Raw genomic sequence first — 19,220 nt, 5'->3', positions numbered from 1 at the left:
GGCCGCGGCTGTGCGCACGCGCGGCGGGGGGGCGGTGCGCCAGCCCTCAGCGCGCATGTCCGCCCGGCCGGGTGGGGCGGCCGGGCCGTGGGCGGCGCAGGCCTCAGCTCGCGCTTTCCCCCGCTAGGTGTCGTCTGGAGGAGCCCCGCTGTCCCCGCCCCTCATGTGAGCGCCGCGCTTGCCCCGGCGCCGGCCCGGCAGTGCGCAGGCGCGGTAACCACGGAGGCGGTGCCTAGTGAGGTTTGAAATAGGCGGCGCGTGCGCAGTGGGCGGCCGGGCCGCGCTTCCCCCGCCCCGCCCCGCCCCCTCCGAGGCCGCCGCCGGAGCCCGAGCCGCCGCCCCCATGGCCGCCGCGCCCGCCCGCCGCGCGCCGCCTGAGGCCGCCTGAGGCCGCGGAGCGCAGCGGCGCCGTCCGCCGTCCGTCCGTCCGTCCGCGGGCGCGGCGGGCGGGCGCGCGGATGGACCCGCGCGTGGCCTGGATCCAGCCCGAGCAGAAGGGCCCGGCCAACGCGCTGTGGATGCAGATCTGGGAGACCGCGCAGGGCGGCGGCCGCGGCGGCTGCGCGCCGCTCCTCTGCCTCGACTCGCCGGCGCGGGCCGCGGGGGCCGGCCGGGGGGCGCCGGGGGCACCGAGGGGGCCGGCCGCGCCGCGCCGCGCGCACCAGGCGCCGCCCGCGCCCCCCGCCGACGGCCCCGCGCCCGCCGGCCCCGCGCCGCCCGGCTCGCCGCCGCACCACTTCCACCCGGGCCGCCGGAAACGCGACAACAAGGCCAGCACCTACGGCCTCAACTACCTGCTGTCCGGCAGCCGCGCCGCAGCGCCCGGAGAAGCGGGCCCCGGGACCCCGGCGCCGCGGCCCGGCACGCCCTGGAAGAGCCGCGCGTACGGCCCGGGCATCCAGGGGTGAGCGCGGCCCGGGGGACGTCATCCTGGGGGAGGGGGCGGGGGTCCCTCGGAGGGTGGTCACCGGGGGGAGGGGGCGAAGGAGGGGTCAACCTGGGGGGGCGTCATCCCAGCGGAGAAGGCAGGGGGTGCTGTCACCCCGGGTGGGTGCTGCCCTGGGGGGGCCGTCATCCTGGGGGAGGAGGCGGCGGGGTCCCTCGGAGGGTGGTCATCACGGGGGAGGGAGCGAAGGAGGCGTCATGGCTGGGGGGCATCATCCCAGTGGAGAAGGCAGGGGGTGCTGTCACCCCGGTGAGTGCTGCCCTGGGGGGGCTGTCATCCTGGGGAAGGAGGCGGGGGTCCCTCGGAGGGTGGTCACCGGGGGGAGGGGGCGAAGGAGGTGTCATCCCAGCGGAGAAGGCAGGGGGTGCTGTCACCCAGGGTGAGTGCTGCCCTGGGGGGGCCGTCATCCTGGGGGAGGAGGCGGTGGGGTCCCTCGGAGGGTGGTCACCGGGGGGAGGGGGCGAAGGAGGGGTCAACCTGGGGGGGGCGTCATCCCAGTGGAGAAGGCAGGGGGTGCTGTCACCCCGGTGAGTGCTGCCCTGGGGGGGCCGTCATCCTGGGGGAGGAGGCGGGGGTCCCTCGGAGGGTGGTCATCACGGGGGAGGGGGCGAAGGAGGTGTCATGCCTGGGGGCGTCATACCTGGGGGGCGTCATCCCGGGGGGCGTCAACCTAGGGGGGCGTCATCCCAGCGGAGAAGGCAGGGGGTGCTGTCACCCAGGGTGAGTGCTGCCTTGGGGGGGCCGTCATCCTGGGGGAGGAGGCGGCGGGGTCCCTCGGAGGGTGGTCATCACGGGGGAGGGGGCGAAGGAGGCGTCATGCCTGGGGGCGTCATACTTGGGGGGTGTCATCCTGGGGGGCGTCAACCTAGGGGGGCGTCATCCCAGCGGAGAAGGCAGGGGGTGCTGTCATCCCGGGTGAGTGCTGCCCTTGGGGGGGCGTCATCCCGGGAGGCGCCTTCCAGGGGTGAGTGCAGCCCAGGGGGCGGACCCGGGGGGCGGGCCCGGGGGACGAACGAGAGAGGGTATGCCATTCCGGGGAGCGTGCCATTCGGGGAGGGTGTCATCCCAAGAGAGGAGGTGGGGGAGGCATCATTCTGGGGGGGGGCGTCGTCATTGGAGCGGGGAGGGGGCGTCGCCTGGTAGGGGTGCCGCGGGGGGCGGCAGGTGACGGGGGAGGGGGGAGGCAGAGAGGGGGCGTTATCCCAGGTGAGAGCAGCGGGGTTTGTGTCATCCGGTAGAGCAGGCTCCGGGACTCTGGGGGCGGGGGCTGAGAGGGTGTTATCCGGGGGAATGCGGGCTGGGGGTGTCATTTAGCGGGGTGACTGGGGGGCGGGTAGGGGGCGTCAACCAGAGGGGTGGAGGGTGGAAGGCGGTGTCCCCAGGGGAAGGGCGGGGCGTCGTAGCCGGGTAGCGTGGGACAGAGGAGGGGCGCCATCCTGGGTGAGCGGGGCCCAGGGAAAAGGGCGACATCCCACCGGCTCCCCACCGCCCCCTGCGCTGTCGCCGCCGCTGCTGCCGCTGCAGGCGGGGTCCTGCTTCATTTCTATCAAGGATGATGAATTTAAGGCCGAAGCCACATCTTCTAAGTTTTGTTTTTTTTTTTTTATCTTAAACTCTGTATAAATGAGTGATGGCCCAGATCGTGGAACTAACGGTGCTCAAAGGGGGCTGTTGAGGTCCCAATTGTGTAGAGATTTCGTTTCCTGCCTCTTGACACAGAGAAGGGAAATGGAGGTTTTCGTTTTCTCTTGTCGACCACCCAAGACAAGTTAAGGGCCCTTTGTCAAAGTGGGGTGCAGATAGGAATGGACCAAAGGATGTTTTAGTGTTGCCCGAAACTTGAATCAAGTGGAGAGTAAACAGAGTTAACTTTTTTTTAAAGCCCATTAAAAGATGACTGATTGTTTTTGTAGTGATACAGTGTAACCAAAATGAATTTTGAAGTGTGGAATGAGTCAGAATCCACTCCAAGGCTATGAGTTTGGTTTTTGGGTTTTGTATGTTAAAATTTAATTTTGTTCTGGAATTAATTTTTAAAAGTGTCTTCTGCAGTACTTTGAAACTGGTCAATAGCACTCAAAGGAAATAAAAACACTTAGTGTACTTGTGTATTCTTTTGAAGAATAGTATGCCATTGGAAGATGCTGTCTTTTAAAAAACATCTGCACCTCAGCCTCGAGAGGAGTAGAAGTTTACTTAGTGCAGTGGCAGACTGCAGGTGAGGTGAGGCGCTCAGGCGGGCACTGGTTACCTGGCTTCTTGGCCTTCCTGCACTGTGCCTGGGTCTAGAAACAAAGTATTTTACGTACATTTCCGGTCAGTATTGCAAGAGTTTACTTACAAACCTTCCTCATACTTTCATGCTGACTTAAAAGGCATCTTGGTTATTTTTCAGCACGTGGGGTGTTAAGAGACCCTACAGATACCCACAGTTGCTGGTTATTGGGACTCCTTAAACTTTTTTTGTCCTAATCGGGCTGCTTATTTCTCCTTTGAAGTATGGTGGAAAGGTTTAAATTGTCACTGCTTTGACAGGCCTGTGATACCTGTAGGAGCTGTGTTCTGTAAATTGTTTCACCTGGTTTGGGTTAGAAGCATTAATTTCTTAACTTCCCTGACTCTTGGGCTTGAATTTAGAGTAAGAGCCCAGGCTCTGCCCTTCTGCCTCTCCCCTCTCTGCCTCCGTTCTCACTCCGAGAACTCTTTGAGAAGGGGCCGTGGGAAGCAGGTTCTCCCTGGAGTGTGACCACATACATAAGGGCTCTTTTGGGAGCGCCAGCGGGTTTCCAGTCACTTGACTGGAAAAGATTCCCGTGTCCTGCCATCAGAAAAGGGAGACCTGGGGTCCTTCGTGTAGCTCCTCCTTTCAGGAGCTTGCAGTGCTGCGGCGTTGTGCCCTGTGCAAGCCACTCTTGAAGGTGCGTGAAGCCTGTGTAACCTGTCGGTTTCTAGAAAATGATGTTTTTGTTAATAAATGAGCCCACTGTGGGCCAGGTCTGTGCTGGGATCTGGGGTGGTTTGTGAGGGGACACACTCATGATCCTGACCCCCAAACCCAGCCCTCCTCTGTCGAGTGCCCCCTGCCTGGTGTACTGCACATCTGAAGGCCACACCCCCACGCCCAGCCATCCACCAGGTCTTTCCCTTCAGCTTCCATCCCTCCTCCAGCTCTCAAGGCCTCTCCAGGAAGCTCCTCAGGTGGCCTCACAGCGGCATCTGGTGCTCTTTTGCCTTCCCTGCTCCTTTCCCAGCGCTGCCCAGACAGGCTGCTTTCGCTGTCCAAGTTTGAACAGGTGTGTCCCCCGCACCCCCCACTGCCTGTTCCCCAAGAGCGAAGAGGAAAGGCTGAAGCTCTCAGGGGAGCCCCTGGGGCTTGGCCTGCCTGCTCTCTGGAACTCAGAGACTGGCATGGAGATTCAGAGTGGGCTCTGTAAGACGCATCAGGTGGGAAAAGCTGCCGTGATGGCTCCTGTTGACCTTGCTGACCTTCTCCCTGCAGGGGTGCATGGAGCATGCCTCCAGTAGCTCTTGTATGCCTGTGTGGATTGCGGGACCTCCGACACGGCCTCGGGTGTCCTCTTCTGTTCCCTCCGCCTAGAGGGGCTGCTTCTGGGCTTGCCATCTGTGCCCGGAGGGTTCCCTCCCCATACCCTCCCAGCAGTGCTGTTCCAGCCTGCAGTGGGCAGGTGAGGGAGAGAGGGCTCTTGTGGTCCTTCCTGGAGGGTCCCACCCCATACTCCCCCATCAGTGCTGTTCCAGTCTGCGGTGGGCCGGTCAGCATAGAAAGGGCACTTGTGGTCTATCCCGGAGGCTGGCTGCTCTTTGAAAATGAGCCCTGAGCGAACTCCCACAGCCCTGCGCCAACCCGTCTGCGGTTCATCTTTGAGCTTTTGAACAGTGTCCTATCTCAGGCACTCCTGCACTGTTTGGCAGCGCTATTTTATTTCCTCCCTGAAGACCCCTTGGCAGTACATAGTTTAGGCTTTTAAAGTCTTCTCTTTCCCAAAAGAAAATCCTGCTCTTTGAAGTTTGTGTTGGCACTCAGAAGACGTGGTCTGTGGCTTGCAGGACCACTGGGTGGCTTGTCCCCAATCCCAGCCTGCTCCCCTTGCTATGTCCTAGTGAGGATGGTCCCTCTCCTTCTGGCTCTCCAGTGGTACTGGCTATGCACCATGACCTACCCCAGCACGTACTGCGAGGAGCCGAGGGGTGGGTGAAAGCCCATGTGGCTGCTGCGTAGCCAGGCAAGTCAGTTTAGGTACCTTCTCGTTCCACTGTTTCCTTGTAAGCATGGAGACCAGGGAGGGGTTTCCACGGTCTCTGCCTCCAGGGGGGATGGTGGCACCTATAGGCCTGTCTTCTGGTCCATCCTCTGATACCCTGCAGGTAGAGGTCACACAGGAAGCAGAAATTACCCTGCTGCAGGGATGGTGAATACCAACGTGACTGGCATGAACTTAGCTCCCACGGGGGCCTTTCTCCCCTCTGAATGATAATGATGTCTGCTCGCTCCTGCCCTGCCCCTGGCCAGTCCCTCTGCAGAGTGGCATTGAAAGTCTCGCAAGGGACACTGGCCATTAAGTGGAGGACAGTTAGGTGGGAAACTGCTGAGACCCTGCCCCGTCGCTGGGAGGGAACTGGCAGAGGTAGATGGTGATGCAAGGACGAGAAGGAGACTGGCCAGGAGGAGGGCGCGGACACTTGGGACAGTGAGATGAGACAGGCCTCTGGGAGGTGGAAGGTCCCATAAATGTTTATGTGCAGAGATGGCCCTTCTTCTTGGTCCTGATGGGAAGTCGCCAGTGAGGGAGCAAGCCTGCCTCTGTTGGGGTGGGTTATGGAGTAATACAAAATTCCTGTCATTTTAAGGTTTGTACTTTAAGATAAAGCCTCAGACCTTTCTTGGTCACTGTTTAATATGAAATTTTGGCCCTCATTTTAAGTGGGTTTGTGAAAGTGGCTTCTGAAGGGTGGGAGGTAGCAGTTGTCCTTGGAAAATGAGGCCTTTTTATGCCTTGGTTAGGTGCTCACGCTTTAGGATCTGAATTTTAGGTTAAACGAGGAATGTCGTAGTAAAGAAACAGAGCTGTGACGTTGCACAATTCCAGCTGCATCTTCCTGAGATTTCTGTGCTGTGTTCTTTTCTGTTGCTGTGGGACAGATCACCTCAGACTTATTAGTTTGAGTCAGCACCCTCTTACTGTCACAGTGTCGTGGGTGAGGGTCAGGGTGGCCAGCTGGGTTCCCTGCTCAGGCCTCCTGGGTCTGAAATCCAGGTGTCACAGCTGTGTTCTCAGTGGGAGCTTGGCTCCTCCTGCAAGCTCATCCCTGTTGCTGCAGAATCCAGTTCCTGGGGTAATAGGCGTGAGCGTCCAGTTTCCTTGTGGGCTGTTAGCTGGGGGCTGTCTCAGGCTCTGAGGCCACCCGTATTCCTGGCCTTGTGGTCCCTCCACCCGCAGATCAGCAGTGCACATCAAATTCTGATCCTGCTTGCATCTGACTTCCTCTTCTGCCACCTCTGCTTCCAAGGGTTCGTGTGGTGGTGTTGGGTCAGGCCCACTGGATAACCTGCCTATTATGAGATCCCATACTAGAATGTTACCATAGGAGCGTCGGCGTTGTTGGCGTCACCAGCTGGGGGGCGTCAGGTGTGGGCTCCTGGGGCATGCCTGTGTGCCTCACTGCAGACCGCCTGTCCGTCTGCAGGTGGGCCCCTCTACCTGGGGCATGCTGCTGAGGGGGCATGGCTTTCCTTCTGGCACTCTCCCACCTGGCCTGCCCATCTCCAGGTCCTGGCAGATTGCCAGCCTTCCCTCGGCAGCCACCCCTCTGACCCCTCACTGTTGGGCGACCAGGGGAATGTGGCTGTGAGGGCCTTTTGTGCCTCTCATGTGGACTGTTGTTGAAGATTCATTATTTAAGGAAGCTACACGAAAGCCGTGAAAATGCAGTGATGGCAAGTCCCGTACAGCCTGAGGAGCCCTGTCCTAGCTACATAGGAAAGTGTCCCCTGTGCAGGTGGGGCGGGAACCCAGTTCTGAGTCCCTAGCTGCTGGCTTGTCTTTGCAGAGGCGGTCTGTCCTGGGCCTCCATGTCAGAGGGCTGTGTATGCCCTAGGGATTGCGCAGAAGGGCTCTGGACAGCTCCAGCCTCTCCTCCCTGGATTTCCAGCTCTTGGGGAGTTATGCACCGTGCTTACAGAATTGACCCCTGCTCTCCTGAGTCCCCAGGGGAGGAGGGACAACGTCCTGGCATGTGTTTCAGTGCCAGGCCCATGCCAGGTGCCCAGTGACAGTGTGCTGAAGGGCTGGAAGGGGCCCCGCAGCTCAGTGAGTGGGGGCTGTTGGGGGCAGGCCAGAGAGTCATAAACCCCGTGCTAACGTCACTATTTTTGCTTGTCCTAGATTGTCCTAGAATTGTTAAAGATTTGACTGTCAGCTTTGTGTAAATGTGGAATAGTTACAGTAAGTCTACTATGACTTACCTGTCTGCCTTCCTGAAGAGTGAAGTTAGACCAGCATTGTGCCTTGAAACTGAGACTGCAAAAGCAGAAAATATTTCTTTTAAATTCTGCATTGTGTTTGAGAGGCATTGCTGCTTAATTTAATTCTTCTTTTTTTGTTATTACAAATTTAATACCTGATCATCAAAGACTGAGAAAGCTCAGAAAAGTGTGACTGGTACTGCCATTGCCACCTGCTGTCACAGGGCCCAGGGTGGAGATGCCCCCTCTGTGTGCCCCCTGCTGTCATAGGGTCCACGGTGGAGGTGTCCCCTGTGCGTGCCCCCTGCTGTCACAGGGCCCACGGTGGAGGTGTCCCCTGTGCGTGCCCCCTGCTGTCACAGGGCCCACGGTGGAGGTGTCCCCTGTGCGTGCCCTCTGCTGTCACAGGGCCCCAGGGTGGAGGTGCCCCCTCTGTGTGCCCCCTGCTCCAGGGGTCTAGGGTAGCGGTGCCCTCTCTGTGTGTCCCCTGCTCCTTGGGGCCCGGGGTGGAGGTACCACCTGTGTGTGCCCACTGCTGTCACAGGGTCCAGGGTGGAGGTGCCCTGTCTGTGTGCTCCACGCTCCTTGGGGCCCGGGGTGGAGGTGTGACCCTCTGCTGGGGTAGACTCTCATCCTGGGCCAGGTTGGTCTCTGCCCTGGGCTCTGTCCATCTCTCAGCTGACAGGGTGGACTAGGTAAGAGCAGCTCTGAGGTCCCATGGGCCCTGACGTCTCTGATACCAGCTCACGCCTTCTCCTTGTGGCCTGCCCCTTTTCTTCCCGAGTCAGCTCCGTGTACAGCCCTGTAGGGCTCACCTGTGGGGTCGGGCGGAGTTACCATCCTAAGTGATAACCCCTGGGTGAAGGTAGTTTCTTTGTTTGAAAGAGACTTCAGACCATAGTAACAGTTCTGGAATCCTGTGGATATGAAGGAGTGGCTGTAAAAATAGTCTAAGGGGAATGAAAAATGAATTACTTCTATTTCTTGCCTAAAACCCTTTGGCTGACCACTTGGAGGTGTGGGCCAGCCCACCCAACTTGCTCTCACTCACTTGGCTTGTGTGTCTGGTTCTGGCTGGTTTCACTGTGGGCCCTAACTTCTGGGCGTAAGATGTCCCTAGGACAGACTTAGAAGGGCTTTGGGAGTTGTCACACGAGGGCTTAAACTGGCAAATGTGCGGTATGAAATGAGCGCCTTGTTTCCTTTTCTCCTTTCTTCTCGAAGGAAATTGAAACCAGAACTTAGATTCTTGTTCCCTCTGCCTGGTGTTTGAAAAAGCAGACAGCTTTCCCTCTCAGGCCAAGACCCTCCTCTTGGAGAAACTGCTAAAGACCCTGCAGTTCCAAGCCTGCGGGGGTGGGGGTGGGGGGCTGTGCACAGTGGGAGGCTGGCACAGTGCTGGGCAAGGGAGTGTGTCCCCTTGTGTCAAGAGAAGTGTCCTCTTTTTTAATATTTAAGCAATGCCTTAGTAATATTTGGAGTTACTCAGAGGCTGAGTGGTTAAGGGCTATGGCTGCTAACCAAAGATTGGTGGTTCAAACCCACCAGCTAAAAAAAATGGGTTGGCGGTTCAAACCCACCAGCTGCTCCCTGGAAATCCTATGGGGTGGTTCTGTCCTATAGGGTCGCTATGAGTTGGAATCAACTTGACAGCAGTGGATTGGTCGGGTTGGTTTAGTAGTCCTAGTCCTTCAATAGTTTTCTCTTCTCAGTTTTCAGGGTGCTGTGGCGTGTTTACCAGGTGGTGTGTTGCTGTGTGTGCTTGCTTTGAGTTATCTATGATTCCTTCCTTCTGTGCACGTGTGAAGTGCCGGGGGAAGAGTGGATAGTATGATCTCTGAGCTCTGTGCAGCATCTAACACCGTGTCCTGTGTGTAGAGGAGAGAACAGACTACGGGGCCTGGAATGTTCCACTTGGGCTCCCTGTGACGATGGCCGTGTTCTGGTTTTGTGATGTCCCATAGGGTAGGCCACACAGCGAGGATGTCTGCCTGCTTGCTGCTCCTAAAAGCTAAATGCAGACCTTTTGGCCTGTTCTTTTTGTATTTGGGAATTGTGTGGTACTGTTGGGTGTCCTTTTGCTTAACTTTGTCATCTTGATGGAGCCTGGGAGGTCGAGGTGCATCCTTCCTGCCCCCCAACACCAGCCCCTCGAGAGACTTTGAGAGGCGGCATGTGGAGGTCATGGTCGAGACAACGCATTTCCCTCCTGTGAGGAAGATGGGGACACCCCCTGGCCGCAGGCAGAGCGAATTGCATGGTTTTCATGTCTCCCGGTGACACCATCAGTCAGACCTGACTTGGGTGCGTGGCAGAGAGTGGTTCTGTGAATCCAGGTTTACTTGCCTGTGGTCCTCTCAGATCTCTGATGCCCTAGTGTGTGGGGATGGGCCTGCTCCGTGTGATGGTGGCGTCCCCTCATTCCTGCCCTGTCTGCCCAGCAGAGTCGAGGGCCTGCTGTGTGCAGGGCTGTGGAGAGCGGCCTGGACGTCTGTCCTGGACGTCTGTCGGTGCTCTGTGGGCTCTGGCACCAAGCAGCGGGGTGGTCTCACTGGGGATTGTTGATTGCATGTGGTGATGTGGAGTAGAGAGGAACAGCCTAGACGTCTGTCCTGGACGTCTCTCCTGGATGTCTGTCCTGAGCATCTGTCCTGGACGTCTGTCCTGGGCGTCTGTCTTGGACATCTGTCCATGTGCTGTGGGCTCCTGCGCGGTGGTCACACCAGCAGCTGTTGAGCACACCTAGGGATGTTGGGGAGAACGGAGTGACCCAGAGGCTGAGGCAGCAGACTGAGGGTGGGTGCAGGTGCCTGGGCTGGGGGGTTCACAGCACTGTGCATGTGTGCCCAAGGGTAGACCCCAGGCTCTGCTCTGTGCTTTCCCAGGTGGGGCCGGTGCTGGGCACTGGGGTCATGTTCAAGTGAAGTATTTCTGCAGCCCCTGGGCATAGTGAGCCGTCAGTAAACGTGTGCTTATGACAAGAGTGGTGATGGGATATTCTCATGAATGAATCGTAGCAGTTTCTTCTGTGAAGACTGATGGAGCCTCAGACTCCTCCTCCTCCTCCAGCACCCCGCAGCAGTGCCTCTGAGCAGAGCTGGCTCCTGGAAAAGCCTGTTGGCGGTGCTGGGTGTGGATTTGTCAGCCAGGAGGGTGGGGGTTTGAGGGGAGCAGTGGCTTGTCTTATCCCTCTTCCCTCTGAGGGCCTCGGCCTGCCCCCAGCATGCTGTGGCCTCTAGGTAGCTCTGCGGCCCCCAGCACGCTGTGTCCATCAGGTAGCTCTGTGGCCCCCACCGTGCTGTGCCCCCCCTCCCCAGCCAGCTCCGCGGCCCTCAGCACACTGTGCCCCACAGGTAGGTCTGTAGGCTCCAGCATGCTGCGGCCCCCAGGTAGCTCTGCAGCCCCCAGCCAGCTCTGTGGCCCCCAGCACACTGCCCCCCCAGCACATCATGCCCCCCAGGTAGCTCTGCAACCCCCAGCACGCTGTGTCCCCAGCACGCTGCCCCCAGCATGCTGCCCCCCAGCACACTGTGTCCCCCAGCACACTGCTCACTGCTCCCCTAGCACGCTGCCCCCCAGCACGCTGCGCCCCAGCACACCGCGTCCCCCAGCACGCCGTGCCACCAGCATGCTGCCCCCAGCACACTGTCCCCCAGCACCGTCCCCCAGCACTCTGCCCCCCAGCATGCTGCCCCACCAGCACATCATGTCCCCCAGCGTGCTGCTCCTCTAGCACGCTGCACCCCCAGCACACTGTGTGCCCCAGCACGCTGTGCCCCAAGCATGCTGCCCCCCAGCACACTGTGTCCCCCAGCATTCTACCTCCCAGCATGCTGCTCCCCCAGTACGCTGCACCCCTAGCACGCTACCCCCCCAGCACACTGTGTCCCGAGCATGCTGTGCCCCCAGCATGCTGCACCCCCAGCACGCTGCCCCCCGGCCCAGCATGCTGCTCCTCAGCAGACAGCTTCCTCCCCCTTCCCCAGCCTTGCACAGGGCTCCACCCGCTGCCATTCAAGTTTTAAAACCTGCTGCCTGCAGCCTTGTTCAGAGCCCTTCCGTGGGAAGGTCAGTGCCCACACAGGCCCCTGCCTGGGGATGGGGTGAAGTGGGGCTGGCTCTGACTGTGGAACCCTGCTTTAGCAGTTGATGCCTCAGCAACAGAAGGAACTCTCTGGAAACACTGAGGTGTGCCAGCTTAGGGTTCCAGCTACCTTCCTTCCGTCTCCTGTGAGCGTAGATTGAAAAGTTCACCATGGAAGGCCTGAGTCAAGGCTTTCTGCTGAATTTGTGCAGGTCTGACTTGTGGAGCTGAGGAGAGGGGGAGGATACGTTAACAGGTCAACGTATGTTGGTGTTTTCTCTTGTGTGTACGTGTAATGGGAAGTCCGGGAACTGAAGTCCGCACAGCTCCTGAGGTCATCTCACCACGCGTTTGGAGTTGGGGCTCCTGTGGCATAGTAGACAGCCACACTGGGCAGTCGCAGAGCCGGGCGAGGCGCTGTGGCCTTCAGTTTGTGAGGATTCTGAGCCCAGTCATCTGTGGAAGTCGGGGCATCAGCACTGCAGAACACAGCTCTGATTTAGAGGGTCCAGGTGCAGAGGTTCCAAGTAACCAGCTCACGGGAGGGTTCGAGCGCTCATTCTGGTGTTTCTGTTGAGGAAAAAAACCCGCTGCCATCGAGTTGATTCCAACTCATAGTGACCCTGTAGGGCAGAGTAGAACTGCCCCATAGAGTTTCCAAGGAGTGCCTGGTGGATTCCAACTGCTGACCTTTTGGTTAGAAGCTGTAGTACCTGGTAAAGAAAGGTTGAATGAAATTGGAGCTTGGACCTTCGCTGTCCTTAGAAGCCAATAGATTTAAAGTGTCAGGAGCAAACAGACTCTCCTGTGTGTCCCCCCTCACAGGCTGGCGTTGCTAACTGCTGGGCACCTTTCCTCTGCCCTTGTCTCTCCACAGCTCTTGTACTTTAAATACCTTAAGTCTTCCTCGCGGTCGTTCTGGCTGCCCCCAAGACACCCAAGATTCTCATAATTGTTCAATTTGAGATGACCCGTTTAAAGTTGTCATTTTTGTGGGTCAGAACCAAAAGCTTCCTAGAGATCACCAACCTGGTAAGATGGGCTGTTGTCGACGGTACCATTTAGAGAGAAAATTTTCCACTTTAAACTGATCCGTGGCTGAGCAGTTGCTGGTGGAATGCGTCACAGCTTCAGAGATGTTGGAGTGTTCAGGGGAGAAGTGCGACCTGGAGATGGTGGGGTGGCCTTGGCTGTGCTCAGCTCTGTGGTTAAGCCAGTTCCTTCATAAAATGTCCCGCTCAGGCCCCTGGACACCAGAAGAAATAAAAGGTGGTACTGTCACTAACGCGTAGTTTTAAACCACAGTTCTGTAAATGTTGCACAGTGAGTGTGCATCTGAAATTACCTCGAGAACTAGAATGCTTAGTTTTGTCAGAAACGACTCTTTCTCTCCAACTTCAGTTGTAAGATCTTAAAACCTTTACTTAAGAATAAGTTTATACAAAAGATTCCAAGACGTGGAGGAAAGTTTGTTTTGTTGTAAATCATCTGTCTTGACCTCCTGTTAGGAAGCACCTGGGCAGCAGCTTGGCGTCAGGGTGAGGGGACCGTGGCTCCTGCCTCCTGTCCGTGATGTCTCCAGGATGACGGGGCGAGGGCCGGGGCGAGGGCAGCTGCTCGCTCTTTAGCCCCCGAAGAGCTGGAGAAGTGTGCTCTGGAGGTACGCTGTCCCAGGTGTCAGGGTGAGGGGACCGTGGCTCCTGCCTCCTGTCCGTGATGTCTCCAGGACGACGGAGCGAGGGCCAGGGTGAGGGCAGCTGCTTGCTCTTTAGCCCCCGAAGAGCTGGAGAAGTGTGCTCTGGAGGTACGCTGTCCCAGGCGTCAGGGTGAGGGGACCGTGGCTCCTGCCTCCTGTCCGTGATGTCTCCAGGATGACGGGGTGAGGGCCGGGGCGAGGGCAGCTGCTCGCTCTTTAGCCCCCGAAGAGCTGGAGAAGTGTGCTCTGGAGGTACGCTGTCCCAGGCGTCAGGGTGAGGGGACCGTGGCTCCTGCCTCCTGTCCGTGGTGTCCCCAGGAATACGGGGCGAGGGCCGGGGCGAGGGCCAGGCCGAGGGCAGCTGCTCGCTCTTTAGCCCCCGAAGAGCTGGAGAAGTGTGCTCTGGAGGTGCAGCCACATCAGCCCCTGTTCGAGGTGGCTCAGCCTCGTCCCTTATTCCAGGAGGGGAGCTGAGGAAGACGCAGCCAGTCTGCCCAAGGTGGTAGCAAGAGCCACTTAGGCCTGTAAGTCATGTGATTGAAAGCCCAGTTCCTCAGCTGCACTCACCGCATTTTAAGCACTCAGTAGCCACACGCGGCTGAGGGCTGCTGGACTGGGCAGTGCGGGCTTATGGGACATTTCCATCCTCCAGAAAGTTCTACCGGACAGAGCTATGTGGGAGAAATGTAGACCTCTCTCCTCTTTACCCGCTTTCACCAGCATTGCTGGCCTGGGAGTCTCTGCTCACATTTGGCTTTTAAGACCTGACATGGTTGTTTTGTGCTGTGAGGCCAGTTCCAACCTGTAATGACCCTGTGTACAACAGAACGAGACACTGCTTGGTCCTGCCCCATCCTCGCAATCGTCGTTATGCTTGAGGCCATTGTTGCAGCCACTGTGTCAATCCATCTTGTTGAGGGTCGTCTTCTTTTTTGCTGACCCTCTACTTTAACAAGTATGATGCCCTTCTCCGGGGACTGGTCCCTCTTGGTAATGCGTTCAAAGTATGTGAGACCAAATCTTGCCATCTTGGCTGCTCGGGAGCACTCTGGCTGTACTTCTTCCAGGACAGACTTGTTCATTCCTCTGGCAGTCCAAGGATATAGTCAGTATTCTTTGCAGCACCATAATTTAGAGGCGTTGATTCTTTTTCGATCTTATTGTCCAGCTTCTGCATGCATATGAGGTGATTGAAAATACCATGGCTTGGGTCAGGCGTACCTTAGTCCCCAAAGTGACGTCTTTGCTTTTGAACACTTTAAAGAGGCCTTTTGCAGCAGATTTGCCCAATGCAATACATCATTTGATTTCTTCACTGCTGCTGACATAGTTATCCATATCCAGGTAAATTGACCTACTCTGGGCCGTAGTCTAGAACCTTGTTAATTGTTATGTGGTGGAATGGAAAGTGGCATCGGGGATGTAGAAATCTGATGACTTGGTATTCTGCTTTTTTACATTAAGAAATCTGTATTGTTAAAATCAGAAAAGTCACGTAAGCAAAAATAGTATTAAAATCACAAGTAATCTTGTCATCAGAGACACAGTTGACTGTTCTGCATTGTATTTAATATTTTGTTGTTTTCAAATGTTCAGTATAAACAATGCTGGAATGAACGTTCTCAAGGGTAAACTTTTTCATACATCCTTAATTATTTTCCTTCTAAAATTACAAGTATCTTTTTTCTACTTTTAAATTGTATGTATGAGTACGTGCTTATAAAATATTCATGCGCAGTGCAAAAGTGCCCCGAGTAAAAAGCCTGCTTTCTTTCCTTTGGCTCCCCTGAAGTCCTGTGTAGGAGGCGGCTGTGAGAGCTCAGCAAGCGGCCCTTTAGAGCCCTTTCTGTGGCCTTGCATGCACATGTGGGCTAGCCATGCATAGGTAGATGGGCCCGTGGCTTTCATTTATTTGCCTTTTTACACCGTCAGTCAGCCTTGGAGGCTTTCACTTACCACTGCGTAAGACCTCCCTCCTTTGTTCCTTTTAACTGTCAGACGTGGTTCAGTGGTGAAATTCTCGTCCTCTGTGTGGGAGACCTGGGTTTGATTTCCGGCCAGAGCATCTCACGCACAGGCTCTGCTCGTCTGTCAGCGGAGGCTTGTGTGTCGTTATGATGCTGGGTAGGCTTCAGCAGAACTTCCAGTCTAAGATGGGCTAGGGAGAAAGACTTGGGGATCTACTTCCAAAAATCAGCCAGTGAAAACCCCCTGGATCACAAAGGTCCAGTCTGCAACTGATCATGGGGATGGTGCGGGACTGGGCAGCGTTTTGTTCTGTTGTGCATGGTGTCGCCCTGAGTCGGGCTGATTCCACATGGCGCACAAGAAAACCACCCCCCACCACGTGCTGGTCCGTGCACCTGCCCATGTCCTCGTTACCCACAGCCCTGCGGCAAACATGCCTCGCAGACTGTGCCTCCAGCGTTTCTGGGGTGCAGACTTCAGCAGTGTGGTGTCTGGGGCCCACGTGCTGGTCCGTGCACCTGCCCGTGTCCTCGTTACCCACAGCCCTGCGGCAAACATGCCTCGCAGACTGCGTGTCTCCAGCGTTTTTGGGGTGCAGACTTCAGCAGTGCGGTGTCAGGGAGCCACGTGCTGGTCCGTGCAGCTGCCCGTGTCCTCATTACCCACAGCCCTGCGGCAAACATGCCTCGCAGACTGCGTGCCTCCAGCGTTTTTGGGGTGCAGACTTCCAGCAGTGAGGTGTCTGGGGCCCGCGTGCTGTTCTGTCAGCTTTTCAGAGCATTCGCCAATTCATACTCCCCCGCCGTTCACGAGAGGCCTGCTCTTTCAGCATTTTCATGTTCTTCATATTCCCTCCATGTGAAGTTGTTGATCACTTTTTAATTTGTTTACACTCAGCATGTTTTTGATAGAATTTCTTCCCAATTAGCTGAACCTCCTGCTAGTCTTTACTTTGTGAGTTTTTTGTTTGGGAGCTTAAGAAGGCCTTCTGGAAGCCTGAGATAGTGAAAGGTTCCCTGTGTTGTTTTATCAGTTTTTATTTAAGTTTTTCCACTTGAAAATTTAATTCTGATGCATCTGTATTTTAGAATATAGCATGAGGTAGGACTCTAGCTTCGTTTTGGTTTTAAGCTAACGTGTCATAGGGTTGGCTACAAGGAGGAGAAAACAAACAGTAACAGCAGTCGGCACACGCTGGGGATCATTTTTGAGTATAAATGAGCACACTTCCTTCGTTGCTGTGGCTTTGTGGACCGGTGGGTAGATTCCGCCCTTAAATCAACGGGGAAATGAAGGCTGTGTGCTGTACCTGGTCCAGGGGGAGCACATGGCTGGAGGCACTCCCTGGCTCTGTGGTGGTCACCTCAGTATGCAGCTTCCTAAGGCGCTGAAAGCCACTTGAGTGTTAGTGTTGACGGCAACAATGCAGAGTATTTTATTGTCTCACACTGGTTACTTTTTCAGAGAATAGCTGGCCGTCCCAGAGGTTTCTGCTAGTGTCAGATCACAAGGGTGAAACACTGTTTATAGAATGTTAACTTGTGGTGTTATTTTATGGGGGATGCAGCTCAGAAATGATAGCAGGGTCACAGCAGATGACTTACCAAAACTGGATTTGATCCTTTGCACACATTTATTGGACGCTCCCTGTGAGCCCCTCTTCTGGGCTGCCCTCTCGTGGGTGGGTGCAGGGTGAGCCAGGGCCTGGGCTGTGTTGAATGGCTGTCCCCTAGCTCCAAGTGCTCTCTTGGCTTCTGGGCTGGCCGGCGGCCCCTTGCTCACTGCTGGTCCCCACTGTCCCTCAGCTTTCAGCCCTCCCCACCTCTGCAAGGGCTCCCCGATAGTCTTCCCAGAGCTGGGGATGGCTGTGAGCAGGGCTGGATTAGCTAATAAATAGGCAGGTAAGCGTAGTGCCTACCTTACTTACCAGATCATTGTAGTGAAAAACTTCACATTTTTTCACATCAGAGATTCTGCTGCTCAGTGTGGCTGACATCTGTCTCGCTCCCAACTCCACAGCACCTTTTTATAGAACCAAAGCCTCTTCTCAAATTTACAGTCTCTGGCAGGGGCAGATGACCCAGTAGGCAAGATAAACACAGGCTTACTTGTGCTTACTTACTAATCTGTAGTGAGCAGTTTCACATGGGTTTCACTACATCTCTGATGAAAATATGGTGGAAACCGCTGTGAAATTGTTCATTATAGGTTAGTAAGTAAGCACAAGTAAGCCCGTGCTTACCTTGCTTGTTGCATAATCTGCCCCTGGCTGTGGGGACTCTCCTGGTCTTCCGGCTCCAATGGTGTCTCATTCTGGAGCGACAGGCGGCCTTTGGTGGCTTTGTGCCTGGCTTGACTTCAGGATAGGCCGGAGGGCTTGCCCGGAGCCAGCTTGCCCTGCTCCATCGCAGAACTGCGCTGGTCCAGGTGGTCAGAGCGCCCTCCAAGTTCCAGGAAGGCAGAACAAAAATATCATCGATTCGTGTTCTCTAACATTCACTATAAACCCGTTACCAAACCTGTTGCCGTCAAGTCGATTCTGTCTCATGACGACCCTATAGGACAGAGTAGAACTGCCCCGTAGAGTTTCCAAGGAGAGCCTGGTGGATTTGAACTGCAGACCCTTTGATTAGCAGCTGTAGCACTTAACCACTATGCCACCACATTTCCACATTTATTGTATCAGGTGTGAATTTTCTGTTCCCTTTCATTACATATTTCAGGTAGGTACAGTGACCGGGGTGTTGTACTGATGGGACACAGCCTGAACCAGGCCTCTGTGTGGGCTTGGCATCACTCCTCACCCTGGGAACGTGGGCGCCTTCAGCCCCGTTACTAATCTCTGTGGAGTACGGAGTGCTGGTGGACGGCCCACCTTCCCTCGAGTAGGTAAATGCACGTGGGAGGAGCAGGCAGACGCTGTGCTGCGCCGTGGAGCATTACACTGTGGAGTGTCTCCTGCACGCAGGACAAGTTTTCCTCCTGCTGCCCCTTTCCTGGTGTGTGTTTCACACGTGCAGGACTAAAATGAAGATGATATTACTGTCTACTCTGCAGGTGGAACCTTGTAGTGACATATATTGTTGGTCAGTGGGAATGCCCTGCACAGCGTGTCCATTTGTGGGCAGAATCTAACACACTGGCTCCCGGTGTTCTTCTTCCACAGCTATGGGCCGTCACTTCATTATTCTGGGCCTGTACCTTTATTGGAGCCCTGGTGGCACAGTAGTTAAGAACTCGGCTGCTGACCAAAAGGTTGGCAGTTCGAATCCACCAGCAGCTCCTTGGAAACCTTGTGGGGCAGTTCTACTCTGTACTGTAGGGTCGCTATGAGTCAGAATCGACTCGACAGCAGTGGACTTGGTTCCTTTATTATGACTTTAAACTTCTGTGCTTTCGTTGCTCTCTTTGGAACAGTCCTGGGAGGCACAGCAGAGTGTGGGTGTTAACATTTTCTGTGGGCTGGCTTTCCACGGAAGGTGAGGGACGGCACAAGCCATGTGGTGGTTCTTGGGGCGAGCCTGGGGCTGCGTCCCTGATCCACGCTCCACAGGGACAGTGCCCAAAGAAGGGGCCCAACCTGATGTCCTTGCTAGCAGGGAAGGGATGCTGCTTGGGCTCTTTATTGGGGTGGACACTGACTTGCTAACCTGACTTGTCTATTTCTGTTGAAAGCGTTGTTGTTGTTAGGTGCTGTCAAGTCAGTTCTGACTCACAGTGATCCTGTGTACAACAGAACGAAACACTGCCCGGTCCTGTGCCATTCTCACAATCGTTGATAAGAGTGAGCCTGTTGTTGTAGCCGCTATTAGTCCACCTCATTGAGGGTCCTCCTCCTTTCCCTGACCCAGTGCTTTACCAGGCATGATGTCCTTCTCCAGAAAACGGCCCTCCTGAAGACATGTCCAAAGTACGTGGGTGGGAAATTATAGGTGATGCCTCGTACTTTAAAGAGGCCTGTTTAGCTGATAGAAAAAATGTAGTTCAACGCCTAGTATGTGGTTGGTGCTCATAACTGTTGAAAAGATAGAAGCTCTGAAAA

At 56.0% G+C, this 19,220-nt stretch overlaps 1 protein-coding gene across 2 annotated transcripts in view; it reads left to right on the top strand.

Moving 5' to 3' along the window:
- The first annotated feature begins 776 nt into the window (after positions 1–776).
- The window catches only part of TENT4A (terminal nucleotidyltransferase 4A), a 45,113-nt gene continuing 26,669 nt past the window's right edge, over positions 777–19,220 (top strand). For both annotated transcript variants that reach the window (XM_064270460.1, XM_064270456.1), the window contains exon 1: positions 777–904. The gene's annotated coding sequence lies outside the window, so the exon portion shown is untranslated. The remainder of the gene's footprint in view (positions 905–19,220) is intronic.

Source organism: Loxodonta africana, chromosome 2, assembly GCF_030014295.1.
Source record: "Loxodonta africana isolate mLoxAfr1 chromosome 2, mLoxAfr1.hap2, whole genome shotgun sequence".
Lineage (NCBI taxonomy): Eukaryota > Metazoa > Chordata > Mammalia > Proboscidea > Elephantidae > Loxodonta > Loxodonta africana.
This window is presented reverse-complemented; position numbering and strand designations above follow the sequence as displayed.